Source organism: Anabrus simplex, chromosome 8 (assembly GCF_040414725.1).
Source record: "Anabrus simplex isolate iqAnaSimp1 chromosome 8, ASM4041472v1, whole genome shotgun sequence".
In the NCBI taxonomy this organism is placed as follows: domain Eukaryota; kingdom Metazoa; phylum Arthropoda; class Insecta; order Orthoptera; family Tettigoniidae; genus Anabrus; species Anabrus simplex.
The window spans coordinates 42,963,659-42,978,185 of NC_090272.1; the positions used below are offsets into that span (position 1 = coordinate 42,963,659).

The 14,527-nt window shown below is 41.6% G+C and overlaps 1 protein-coding gene across 1 annotated transcript in view; it reads left to right on the forward strand.

The window, feature by feature from the left end:
• Cyp4c3 (Cytochrome P450 4c3) overlaps positions 1-14,527 on the forward strand; it is a 314,949-nt gene that overhangs the window by 170,926 nt on the left and 129,496 nt on the right. The window lies entirely within an intron of this gene.

The window sequence follows — 14,527 nt, forward strand, 5'->3', positions numbered from 1 at the left end:
TTCTTCATTTTAAGAGAAAATGTGGAATGAAATGTTGGTGTTCATTTGAAGAAGGCGGTGATCCAGACTCTTACCTCACCCAAATATCTTGAACTGTTTAGATCAGGGCCTCTCAGGGTGCATGCGCGTGGTGCATGCACTGTGCAAGGTGCAAAAGACGACTTGGCTTGGTTGACCAGAGTGCAGACCCCCCTGTCTCCCTCTGCCCCACTTGCGCCGTAGCGCTCCAAATCCGGGCTGAGTTTAGCCGAGTAGAGCCGAGCTTAGCCGAGTAGCCCAGAGACGAAGCGTTGATCCGAGTCATGCCGAACAACACCGATGCACAGTGCACGGAGCTCTTGCGCCTCGCTCTGCACGCGTGAGATTTTGGGCGTTTGAGAGGCTCTGGTTTAGATGTACAGTAACTACTGTCACGAAAGTATCTTGAAATATTTAAATGTACTTACTGTCACTATCTGAAAAACTGAAATACATTCACAGCACTGTATGCATTATCGAATTACCGTTGGATGGCCGCGTAATTCTTAAGTACATCCAAATTACTGTACCGACTGATAGGCCTACCTACTACTGAGTCTACAGGACAAATGAAATACAGTCTACTCGCCCTGGTCATACAAATGAAGAATGCGGTAGGGCCTATGCAGTGTTCGACGATGGCAGTGTTATTATTCTATTTAAACACGAATTCCATTATTCTATGCCGTAAATCCGCAAACTTAGAAATGACTTTATCGTCAAAGGCAGGCATATCGTAAATGGGATCTTTAGCAATAGAAATCATCATCATCATCATCATCAGTCAGTTATTTCAATTCTTCCCCAGAAAGGGGGAAGCGGGCCATCAGCTCAACAAAGGAGCTCTTAGGCCATGGAAAAGGAAAAGGAATGTAGATAAGTAAACACCGAAGGTATGTATCGTACATACCGAAAAGGGAGATAATAAGAAAAGTGGGGCAGAGGGACCATCACAACAAGCCAGACCCCAGGGGAGACCCGCAAAGCACCCCGCACAGGCAAACCCCCACAAACACAAGGGAAAGGAAAAGAAATTTATTTTATGACGAGGGATCTCGGGCGCGCAGTACAGAAAAGTGAGTTGCTACACAGAGTGAGAATATATTACAAACTAGCTGATGTACCCGTGCTTCGCTACGGGATTCTCAGAAAGAATGACTTTGTGGTTTTCCTAACCTGAGATCAACATAGGTCATTACAAAAACGTAAGTATGAATGTAGCGATTAAAAGCAATGCTATCATATAAAATACTCGATCAAATGAAAAGCCGCACGTTTTATCACTTTTAACGAACAGTGCTGCGGTTAGATTGCGGTGCTAATCTAATAGTCCAAAGTTGCAGAGCTGGGATGACCAGGCCGCAGATTGCCATGAACAATCATCTGCCATTATTCCTTAAATATGCACATTGTTCATTCCAATCAGTGCCTCAGAGTAGGGATTGAATAGCCGGAATGCTATGATGATTCAGTGTGTTACGTACCAGTAGTATCAGAAAATTTATAAACCAGGGGAATAGCATGCTAAAGAAGAAAGTTATCTAACTCCCCAGCTACTTCCCATCAATATTCAGACAGGCTGTTACACTCTGTACGACTGGGCGAGTTGACCGTGTGGTTAGCGGTGCGCAGCTGTGAGCTTGCATCCGATAGTGGATTCGAACCCCATTGTCGGCAGCGCTGAAGATGGTATTCCGTGGTTTCCCACTTTCACACCAGTCAAATGCTGGGCCTGTACCTTAATTAAGGCCTAAGGCACTCCTAGCCCTTTCCTATCCCATCGTCGCCATAAAACCTATCTATGTCGGTGCAACGTAAATCAAATAAAAATACTCTGTACGCAGCAGTAATCCTATCTACCGGAGATGAGGGGCAACAGAAGACACAAAGCACATCACGACAAACAATGGTCAATGTAATGTTATTGTTGATCAATGTTATGAGCTTTCTGTATTGTAGGCCTTCACATTTAGTTTTCTTTCGACTCTGTGATTTGTAAAATATTTTATACCATAAATTGTAGTTTCTTATTCTCCGACTTTACATACCGATTTTCATTAAATACTGTTTACCCATTTTCTCGTTACTCGGCGCTGATATGGACTTATTAACAAAAATCCAAATTCATGAATATCTTTGTGATCGTAGTCAGTACGGTAACAATGCATAAGACATGAATAATATGAAATTTAATACCATATAACCTTGGTTATGTAGCATTCATCGATTACACCTCTAATAAGAAATATTTGATAATTACATTTTAGGCCTTCCCCTAAACTACCATTTTACTCAGCGTGAATAAAATAATTTACAGCCTATAGCGACTTATTTCCTGACTTTGCATACCGATTTTCATCAAAATAGGACTACTAATAACAACAATATTTAAGAATTAAATTTTAGGCCTTCCCCTAAACTACCATTTTTCTCAGCGTGAATACAATTATTGACAGCCTAGATTATAGCAACTTATTCCCCAACTTTGCATACCCATTTTCTTTAAAATACGACCACTAATAACATAAATAGTTGAGAAATCAATTTTAGGACTTCCCCTAAACTACCATTTCACTCAGCGTGAGTAAAATGATTTATAGCCTAGATTGTAGAGGTTCATCCCCCGACTTCACATACCGATTTTCATTAGACCACTAATAACATAAATAGTTGAGAATTCAATTTTAGGCCTTCCCCTAAACTACCATTTCACTCAACGTGAGCAAAATGATTTATAGCCTAGATTGTAGAGGATCATCCCCCGACTTCACATACCGATTTTCATTAAATTCTCTTCAACCGTTTTCTCGTGATGCGTGTACATACATACAGACAGACAGACAGACAGACAGAAATTACGGAAAAGTAAAAAATGCATTTCCTTGTTACTATGGACATGCCCGATACAGAAATACCATTATTTTCAAATTATGAGCAATGTACAGACAAAACTCTTATTTTATATATATAGATAGAATTGCTGCGGTATAATGGGAGGGTGTGGAATGTAGAGGGAGGAAGGAGGAGTATATTGTTGGGAAAGTAAGTAGCAGAGAGTGGTAGTGATATTAGTAATAGATGTGGCAAGGAGACGAAGAAGTTCTAGTGTTGGAAGAGGGGAAAGGGCGAAGTTAGGGTGTGGAGCGGAGAGATTGACATGAGGCGGCTATGAGGTGGGATGGCGGGGCAGAAGATGAGCGGGGTGAAGGGTTTAGAGGGGGAGGGCGACCAGTACGAAGCGGGGAGCGAGAAGGCTCCACTCTATATGTCCGTCGGCGGAAGCGAACACCAGTGGCGATGAGTTGGTCTACGTCGGCAGGAGAAGAAAGCTGGAGACGGATCATGTAAGTCGGACCCCCCGGATGAAAGATGCGAATCGCGCGACGTACTGGAGTGCCGGCCAGGTGGAGCTCGTGGAGTAGATCCCTCGGACGACACAGCTCAGAGGGGGAGGCACCGGTCGAGAAGCATCTTCATTGCCAGGAGAAAGTGGCGGAGCGGCGGCGGTGGTATCCATAGGGGTGGCAGGGGGCAGCTGGGGACGGGAAAGTCATAGATAAGAAGGTGGGAGGGGTAGACATAATAGGGGAGGGATAACTATATGTAAGAGTAGAGGCAGAAGAAGACGGAGAAAGTAGGACAGAAGTGGTGACGGCGGAGGTGGTAGTAGTATTAGTAGGCGAGGAGTGGACGGAAGTAGTGATGGTATATGTCTTTTCACGAGAGTTTAATCCTGATGTAAACAAATAGGTGGAGCACCTTGCCTTTGCACGTGGACATAGACGTAGTTGATTGGAGAAGCAACCGTCGCACTCAGTCGACTGCATGTGAGCTCGAAGAAAAATAGTACGCTGCATTAATTTTATTTTAGTTTAGTTTATTACATTTAGAGAGTTTGGAAGAATGCGTAATCAAATTAATATGGTTGTGTCATATATACTGGTATATATATGGTTTTATTTTAATAAAATAGTGATTAAATAACGAGAAATGAAGGCACAAGGCGTGGTGTAATACAGGAAGCCTTCTCGTAGTGAGAGAAAGTCCCAAGCTGTACAGCGTGGAGATAAGGTATTGCATCTTGCAGCAGCAGACATCAGTATTCATAGTGAGAGAAATGGAGCAAGAGGTAGAACCATCGCGTATAATGAAGCACAAAAGAGGAAAACCGCTCAGAAGTGACCATAGGCAGTGCATTGTGAATGTGTTCAATAAACCAAGTGAGCAGAATCCAGGTTTAGTCGTTTATTCAGAAGTTCAGATCTTCGCACTGTTGTCGTATGCGATGCGCAGCCCTGTACGTCTGAACACGAGACGTTGACGGGGTAGAGGTAGGTACTACACGCTCAGCGAATCACAACTTCTTCTTTGGCGGAGGCGTGGACATACCATGTTTACATCAGGATTAAACTCTCGTGAAAAGACATATAGTAGGAGCAGTGCAGGAGAACGTGTCATGAATTTTAATAGGGAAATCAGGATCGGAGGCCAGAGTTTGTAAAATATGAGCAGGAGTAGGGAGAACGACATAGAGGTCCTTAAATATGAATATCGCGCCGCCAGCGATGAAGGACTCCGCTGCCTCCGAACAACGAAAGAAGGCCACAACGTCGGGAGAGGGTTGTCCAGAGAGAGAATCTTGGAGGCGGAGAACCACCTGTGTGTCAACTCCATAATCACATAGCCAGGTGCGAATAGCTTCTTATCTAAGCATAGTGTAGCACTTAGAGCAATTAATAGCATAACTACCCCAAGTGACAGCACCAAGTGTCTGACCGTGTACGAAAGGCACGGTTCAGATAGGTGGAAACGTGCTAGACAAAGACCAATGAAGGAAAAACAAAGGCACTTACCATTAGAGAATTAAACAGGGCCCCCAAAGGAGCGGATAAAATACACCTGGTCATCCCAAATTAACACCCCTTTTAAAAGGAAAACACCAACACCTTGGGGAACAAAGATATTTAATCAAAATAATAAAGAGGTAAACAAGAAAGTAATATCCTCGCTGGAAAATAATAAAATTAAAAATTGGAAAATACTTAAACTCAAAGCAAAACCCTACGGTCGACCGTTTATTAAGGTAATGATAATTTAGTTCTTAAAGGACTTTTTAAGATAATGCAGATTTGTGAAACCACTCCTCAACTCTCAAGTTTTGTTACGACCAAAAGTTTTCTTAGTACAGTACCAAAGTTTTTCTTTCTTAACATCATTTTAACCTCCTTTAAACAGAAAACCACCTTTTAGGATGTGTCAAACGACCCCCTGCAAGGATGGGTAGGTATTACGTGCACTTTTCAAGAAAACAAAATAATAATAATAATAATAAGCACCGAAACACCGGCAGGGAAAACGACCAGAAGGTAAAATTAAAATTACAAAGAAAAATGAAAAGGACCAAGGAAATCCGCGGAGAAGGTAGAATACATCACCGGCACATCAAATACAAATCATCAATCATCACAACCAACATCAACAACATTAGCATACCCATGGCAACGACCAACAATGGGTCAAGGGAAGGAACGGACCAATCCCAGGCCGCAAACGACAATAGGCGTAAAGCAACAAAGGACCAAGAAAACAGACGCAGAAAATAACCCAGAAACCAGTAAATTAAATTAAATTAAGTTAAATTAAAATAAAATCAACCCGAGAAACACGAAAGCAAGGAACCGGGACACAATGTACACGTAACACCCACACCCCTGAAGCGACTCGCTTGTTAAATTATTCAGGTTAAATAATACCTTTTTAGCACAAAACCTTTAAGCCAAGAAAGGTCATCAATAAACCCTAGGTTACCCAATTACATTATTGAAGAATCCAAAAATTACTTTCACACGGTACGCAAGCCCCAAATTAACAGACATAATTACACATTGTATAATTTCCAATTAACAAGCCGAAAGTTTAAAATTCCACAAGGTAAGACTTAGTTTTTTTTAGATGACGCCAGTTACATGGTACCACGCGCACTTTCTGCACATAGGAAAATTTTCAGGTCTTTCACCAAAAATCAGTAAAGGTTTAGTTGTAACAACACTTACAGTTTCTTCCAGATGAAAGTTGTGAGGGCAGCTTCGGTAGCCTAAGTTGACTTACTTACATTAATTAAACATAACACGTAAATTCCAGACGAGGAAAAATTAACCAGAAAGCTTGCAGAAATCCCCAGGGCAAAAGCCCCGTATATATAACTTAGCCAGGCTCGAACATTTTCGGTGAAATTATCTCCTTAGGGAGAGAGAAGCCACACACGTCCATCTCTTCCATGTCACCAAACAGCAATGGCGATTTCCCAAGATTCAGCAGTCCCGGCACCAACGATCACATGTGCGCAGAGGCAAAGCGCCTGAGTGGTAACGTAGCTCGCGAGGTAGTACATACCTACGCCACTAGAGTGCAGGAGAATACGGTCAGGCACCGATAGGACGTGCATACAGTCAATTATAAGGTTTGAAAAGAAGAAATAAAGAAGCGGCGAACCACTTCTAAAGACACAGTTTTTCCACAGCCTTTAGGCTAGTTCAAAAATATTTCCCAAGGGGGAAAAAATTGTTACGCAGGTAACAGTCTCCCTCCCCGAAACTTGACATGTCCAGCACAAGTTTACCATCATAAGGCGGTGGCCTTGAAGCAAACTAAGTTTTTGGTAGAATAGTCCGAATGTGAAAATGACCACCAATCGCCAGCTTCAGTTTATGCACCACCAGCAGAACGAGTCCAACAGTCACTAAGAACCCAAACACATGTGATTCAAATTAAAGAAACAGTACAGTTCATTAGGACGACACCAAATGTCTAGCCACTTTCAATAATAATGAAGTTCCATGCACCAAACTGTGCAACACCCAAGTCGCAGGAAAATTATTAATGGTCCAGATCACAGGGAACACTTCTTCTCTAGATTTCTTGCTAAACTTTAATGCGAACTATGATCTTCCGCAAGTTCGTTTGCGTCATCTGATCGGAGGTTACGCTACCTTGTGGTACATACACACCTTTAGGTAAAGTTCATAACTATTTGCTTTCAGAACTTTAGACCTTCTAGGTCTTAACTGCACCAGATCACATACCTAGACTTAAATTAATACATGTTTGTTAACTTTGTAATATTATAGGACTTGCGTTAGATAAGAAACGCCTTCATTTGGTTTCCACCCTTTGGTTTGGATGGTAACGACAACCCCAAAAAGGGAAAACGCCCAGAAAGGGAAGGGAAGAGAGAAAACAACATTGGTGAGCGTAAAACACAATCACAAGGTACAACCGGTAAATACTAAACCTAACCTTAACCTAGATTAACATGACTTAAGATTACGGTATGGCACAGCAAACAGAATACGATAATCTTTTAAACAAACCATACCCAAAAACCAAATTACATTACTTTCAAGGTATCATGCCAACAAAAATATATGGCCAAGGATACAATTTTCAATACACAAGGAAAACAATAACCTGTGAAACCAAGATAGTTATCTCCACAAAACACCTTTCAAAGCATACAACCAATCCTACCAGGAAGGTTACACAATAACGTCACCATTGACAAACAGAAACCAGGAGGCAACTTTACATAGAAAAACTTACAGACAAACACCAACTCAAGGGTGCTGAGAAATTGCAATAACGGAAAAGCTAAGAGAAACTCCCTTCCATACATAATATTACGAAACCAAGACCCAGACCAAGAAAAAGGATGTTGAAAAACGTAACACTGAACTACAAATTAATTAAGCTTACAACCTCCCTTAAGTTAAATTTAAAACGGAATAGAACCACCAATCAGTGAGTCAATTAACCAGAGTTAACCCCTTTAAGCACATGCCCAAGGACAAGAAATAAATTTAGCAATAAATCAATTTTAATACCACGTATACATTCCATGCAAAACCCCAAATAAACAAGAAACAGGATTGGAAATAGTTTACCCCTTTTTAATATTACCATTAAAGAAACTTCCAGAAACAGGATACTAGGTAAGAATCAAAATTTCATGGGTCACAGAAAATAATTACTCAAGACAAGATGAATGTACAGGCTGCGTTTGGAGACTTCAAGATCTTTCAGATGGAGGGTACGCGTATAGTTGGTCATCAGCAACGAGCCAAAACAACACCAAGCAAAGAGTAATAGGAGGGTAGCAGAGGTTATGAAACACAATCTTTAACACCATGGTGAAACGGGACAGAAATTGGCCGAAAGGAAATAGGAGTGTTACCCAATCCAAAATCATATTTCCCACAATTTTACTACACATACAAACATATACCTTAACAATGGGCGACTCAATCAATTAAAAGGTTCAATAAAGCACCTCAATTAAGCCAACCCCTTTGAATATGGGAACACAGATCTGACAAGATTCCCTACCGACAATCCACAAGAAATCTCGGACCAATCCAGACTAAATCAAAGTGATAACTGAGACTCACACTGTGGCCACAGAGTCACAGGTACCTCGCCAACAATAGTACAAGGGAAATAAGGTATGAAAGGAAGGTCACGAACCAGGTAACTAGAAAACACTTCAAATAACAGAGAAATAAGAAACACCACCAAACCAACATATCACCAGATAGTGGGAAGATTTCAGTGCCGCCTATGAAGCACCAGCTGATCCCATACTCAACTGTAGCACCGTAGGACGACAAGATGATAAACGATAACCAAGGTTTTCAAACACTCCAGAAGAAAAAAGGACCAATAGGCTGGCAGGTTATTTCGAGAAGAACCTTACAGTATAGGATAATTGCATGATGACGTCAGATTACTAGGGTATGCAGAAAATTAAAATTAAAAATAGACCAGGTCGTACAGAAATCACACATTATATTCAAGCAGATAAGACACACCTACAGAGAGAAGTAATTCCATGCCAGGGTTTATTTCCCAATCTACCGGGACACAGGGTAAATTAAAGGCAACACCCCCCATACCGAAGCGCCATAATAATTAACCAATACTACACGACAACAATACAACAATAAAGGACCACAACGGACATGCGTTAGCATAAAGGGAGGGAAAACTGCCACTACCCTCAACAACATGTCGTGAAGCCATAATTCTACCTCACCAAGGTAAACCTAAAACCAAACCACGGTACCGTTTACAACATTACTAAGACAGGACCAAAACCAATACCTACAAGGCACGAAAGGAGACTGCACTCCTCAGGTTCAGGATCCATTAGTGCAACACATGCAAAACACCACAATAACAATTAGACTGGGCAGGACAACATGGAGCTACGACTCGTTTAAATAACATACTACAAGAATAATACACCACATAGAGACAAAACCAGGGAAGTAAGGACTTCAGAAGAGGTTAGAACTAATACCACTTGCAAGCAGAAATATCATAAGAAACCACCTAGTTAACTGCCACAACCAGGAAGGAAAACCCAAAGAAAAATTTACCAAATTAGGTTAGCCGGGGCAGGATTTTTTTTTATACCAGAAAACCATCGGTACAAAAATGATTAGGAAAGGATAACTTAGTAAACCGGGAATTCACAACAGATAACAGAAATGCCCCAGAGAAGGACATCAGAGCACTCGCAACCTAGGGAATCGAGTCACCAGAAATTGGAGATAGAAGGCAGTGAAGACTGTGAAGTCCATGCCGTAGAGACAAACAACCAACCACCACCATTTCCAATTGACAGAGTTCCGCCATTGCCATTACCCACATCCAATCCAAAACATAACCAACAGGACCATAACACCGGGTATATCCAGATCCTAGTCAACTTACACCAACAAGGAAACCAAAAGCTAATTCGTTTCAACAAAGCACACCTAACAAACCACGATAGGAAAAGATAACCGAAATATTACCCGCAAGGAAACAGATAACAAGAACTAGGACCAAAGACAAAGACAGGGCAAGATAAATAGGGGTTAGGAGACTAACAGATTTCCTACTGGATTAACAACGCACAGAGCAGAAATTGCCCAGAATTTTCCAAATGAGTTCCAAACCAAGGCAACAGCAGTACAAGAGCCAATAAATAAATTTATTATCAAAATTTTGCAAACGTAAATGATCAGGATATAATCGAATTATGATAAGACGAAGAGACCTGCAGCCAGACCCAAAGAGTAGTTAGACATTAACAATTAAGAAATTGGGTGCCAATAGACCAAGAGAAAGTACAGACATTTCTCGCAAACCACAATTACCTTTTCAAAATACAATGATTAGAACAAGTACACCCTAGAAAGTACTACATGGTCATGCCAAGAATCACCGGAGGCGCGAACGCAGCAGATAAGGCACCAAAGCTTAAACACGTGGTAAAAATTCTCACCCAACTAAGCAACCATGGTTGACAGGAAAAGAAGTTAAGTACGACAAGCAATACCAAAACTCCACAAAACAAATACAGTACATGAGAAAAGGGAGAAAAATATTACATGATTAACTTCACACTAGACCAGAATAATTACATAATAACCCACGGAGACCAATTAAATTTGCTCACTGAAAGGTAGCTCTCATCCGCAAGTCCAAACATGCGTTAACCTGTTTTTAACTGGGACAAATGAACCCGTCTAATCCTCTTGGCGATGGGGTCACTCACCAGTACCGACACCGGAGATAAAAACTGTAAAATAGTGCAGGGACCATGATACCGAGGAGCAAGTTTGGCTGAAAACTTGTTAATAGCCTTGCTAATAGGATAGGTCTTCACAAAAACTTGATCTCCAACCTTCAACCTAGGTGACTTTCTACCCTTATTATACTTAACCCTACCTTTCTCATAGGATACAGACAACTTCTTCTTTGCTTCATCCCAGATTTTCTGAACGTCATTTGGTTTAGACAAGTCTGGAAGAAGATCATCAATACCCAGAACATTGGATATAGGGGAGTACGGGGTGTAGCAGAACATAAGTGACATGGGGGTTTTACCATGAGTTTCATGTGTGGCAGAATTGAAGGCATGAGCCAACCAGTGCAGGCAAGAGTCCCACTTGGATTGGTTATTGTGATGATATGCAATTAAAGCAGATTTGAGGTTCCTGTTCATCCTCTCGGCGTAAGAAGGGTTAGGATAGTATGGGGTAGTGGTGACATGAGAAATGCTTAGCTCAAAAAGGTACTTCTTAAACAAGTGACCAGTGAAAGCACTGGCATTATCAGAAACCAGAAACTTGGGAGGGCCAAAGGATGCGAAAATAGAATTAAGGCAACTTATAGTGGTACGAGCAGTAGTAGATCTAGTGGGGAAAATCCAAGAGAATCTAGAAAACGCATCAATAGCAACGAAGATATGAGTGTTTCCCAAGGTAGAGCGAGGGAGCGGACCAACGAAATCGATGAATAACCGTTCCATAGGGCGAGAAGCTTGTGAAGAAGATAATAGACCTACACGGTTGTTCAAACTAGGCTTGCTGATAGAACAAATTTTACAGGACCTAATCATGTTTCGGATATCACCATCCATTCTTTTCCAAACGAAAAACTGTCTAATTTTCTGCCTAGTTTTAAAGGTGCCTAAATGGCCACCAATGGGACAAGAGTGATAGTACTTGAAGATGATTGGCACTAAAACCTTGGGTACAACAATTTTGAAATTAGTGTCCCTTCGACCTTTGCAGCATAAAACACCCTTCACCAGAGAATAAGGCTTAACCACAATACCATCACTAATTTTGTTGATGATTTCTCTCAAATCAGGATCAGCCTTTTGATGATCTGCATACTCGTGGTACAACAGAGGTAGGTCCGAAAGAATGGCACCCACGCTAGCAACATTAGTTTCATCATATTCTTCAGCCTTAGATTTTTCATCAAGACCAAAACTCCCGTCAAACATTCTACTAAGGCTGTCAGCGATGACATTTTCCGACCCCCTAATATGCTTTACTTGAAAACTGAAGGCTGAGATCCTAAGCGCCCATCTAGTGATTCTGCCCGTTCTTTTGGGACGGTTCAAGACCCACGACAGAGCCTGATTATCTGTTTCCAGATCAAAATTTACATGTTCAATGAAAGGTCTGAATTTTTCAAGAGCAAACAGCACGGCCAAACATTCTAATTCATAGATGGAGTACTTACTCTCCAGATCATTGAGGATCCTAGACACATAGGCGACCGGTCTACGACCATCCTCATATTCCTGTAAGAGTACACCAGCAACTGCTTTTCCAGAGGCATCGGTTTGTACAATAAAGCGTTTACTAAAGTCGGGTATAGCCAACACAGGAGCATTTGACAAGGCAAGCTTCAGGGTCTCAAAGGCTTCTTGCTGGGAGGGGCCCCAGATGAACTTGACATCCTTACGTCTGAGATGATTTAGAGGAGCTGCTATCTCTGCAAAATTTGGAATGAACTTCCTGAAGAAGTTCACCATGCCCACGAAACGTGCGATGCCTTTGACATCTTTAGGGGGTTGAAAGTCCCTAATAGCCTGGGTCCTAGAATGGTCGATGGAGACACCATCAGAGGAAACCACGTGTCCAAGGAAAGACATACTCGGCTTAGCAAACGCTACTTTAGACAACTTAACAGTTAGTCCAGCTTTTCTCAAGCGATGCAGGACTTCTCTAACGTGTTCGACATGTTCATCAAAGGAATTTGAGAAAATTACGAGGTCGTCCAGGTAATGAAAAACGAACTTGAATTTAATACCCGAAAGTATCGAATCTAACAGCCTAGTAAGAACGGCCGCCCCACAAGAGATCCCGAACGGAAGTCTCAGAAACTCGTAAAGGTTCCAATCAGTAATGAAAGCAGTCAGTGGAATAGATGACTTAGACAACGGGACTTGGTAATACGCTTGATTGAGATCTAACACAGTGAAAAACTTGGCTCCTGAGAACCACCCAAAACAAGTGTGCAAATCCGGTAAAGGGATAGATTGCAAGATGATCTTGCGGTTCAAAGCCCTGTAGTCAATTACAGCACGATAGCCCCCAGAGGGTTTAGGTACTAGGAAAACAGGAGATGCATAGGGAGAAGTGGACGGTCTGATGACCCCATCGGCAAGCATCTGATCAATAATCTTTTTGAGTTCTAACATCTTAGGTGGTGAAAGACGGTAAGGAGGAGATCTAACAGGTGTGTTATCAGATAGCTCAATCTGATACTCAAGAACATCAGTAACTCCTAACTTGCTAGTGAAGACATCGGGAAATTGGTGGCACAAGTCACGCACACTATTAGCCTGCTGATAATCCAAATGACTAAGATCCAACTGATCTATTTCGTTGTTCTCCCTAGGTAGCGGCCTACCTACACAAGAAACCCTGAAGGTACCCAAAGGAGCATCAATAATATCGAATTTACAATTTGGAGAAAATTTAAAGTGAAATTTCCTAGCCTGGAGGTCCAAAATTAAACCAGTTCTTGACAAGAAGTCCGTACCTAAAATCATGCTACACGCTAGCTTTGGAGTCACCAAGCAAAGAACCTTCCAAGTAAAATTACCAATACGCAATTTCACATCAACGGACCCCAAAATTTTCATATTATGCTTATTAGCCGTGACACATGCAACATTGACCTTCTTCAACTCAGGCAGTTTACAAGGGGACCTCATTTCATTATACCAATTAGCATCAATTAAGGTGACGACGCTACCCGAGTCCATAAGAGCAACAATGGGTTCATTATTCAGTTCCACCTTCGCGAAGGTACTTTTAGACTCAACCAAAGCAGAAATCTTATTGCATGCCCGCGGGCAAATAACCTTTTCAGAATCCACGAAAAATTCTAGCGCAAGCGATTCACCAGAGTTACCTTTAGGCCTTAGTCATTGACTGCGTTTTCGGAACGAAGTAGGGCAATTATTTTTAAGGTGCTGCCTCGAGCCACACAAATAACAACAAGGACCAGAGCCACGCTTGACTGAGGGGCAAGCGTTCCTAAGGTGATCACGTGACCCGCAATTATAACATTTTTTAGAAGACCCACTATCCCTAGTTTGAGGCGAAACAGGGGTGACAGTAGGAGGAGGGTGGCAGATAGGTCTTGCAGCATCCCCGTGCTTTACATCTTCAGCAAATGTACACGCAGCTTCCAATTCAAGAAAATTAGTCGGACTCTTTGTGAGGGAGAGGTATGAACGATAGGCGGGGGAAATACCCTTCAGAATACGGGCCACCATTTCCTCTTCTGGCACCGAAATTCTAAATACCTTGCAATAAAACTGCAAGTCTAGTACATAGTTCAAAAGGTTTTCATGGAGCAATTGAGTCCGAAAGCAATACTGAGGAATCAAACTCTGCAATGCCAATGAAGGAATAAATTTAGACAATACTAGTTCATGAAATTCCATAATGGTTAAATTATTTGAAATTGCTTCAGAAATTTCACGTTTCAAAATTCCCTCACAATGAGAGAATAGGGCTCGGAAAATTCCCAAGTCATCGACAGAATACACGCTACCTGACTCTGTCATTTCTACCAGGAACCTCAGAAACCTGGTACTTTCTTCAATAGAATTGACGGAGAAATTTTTAACTCCGTTGAAAAGATCCTTCAG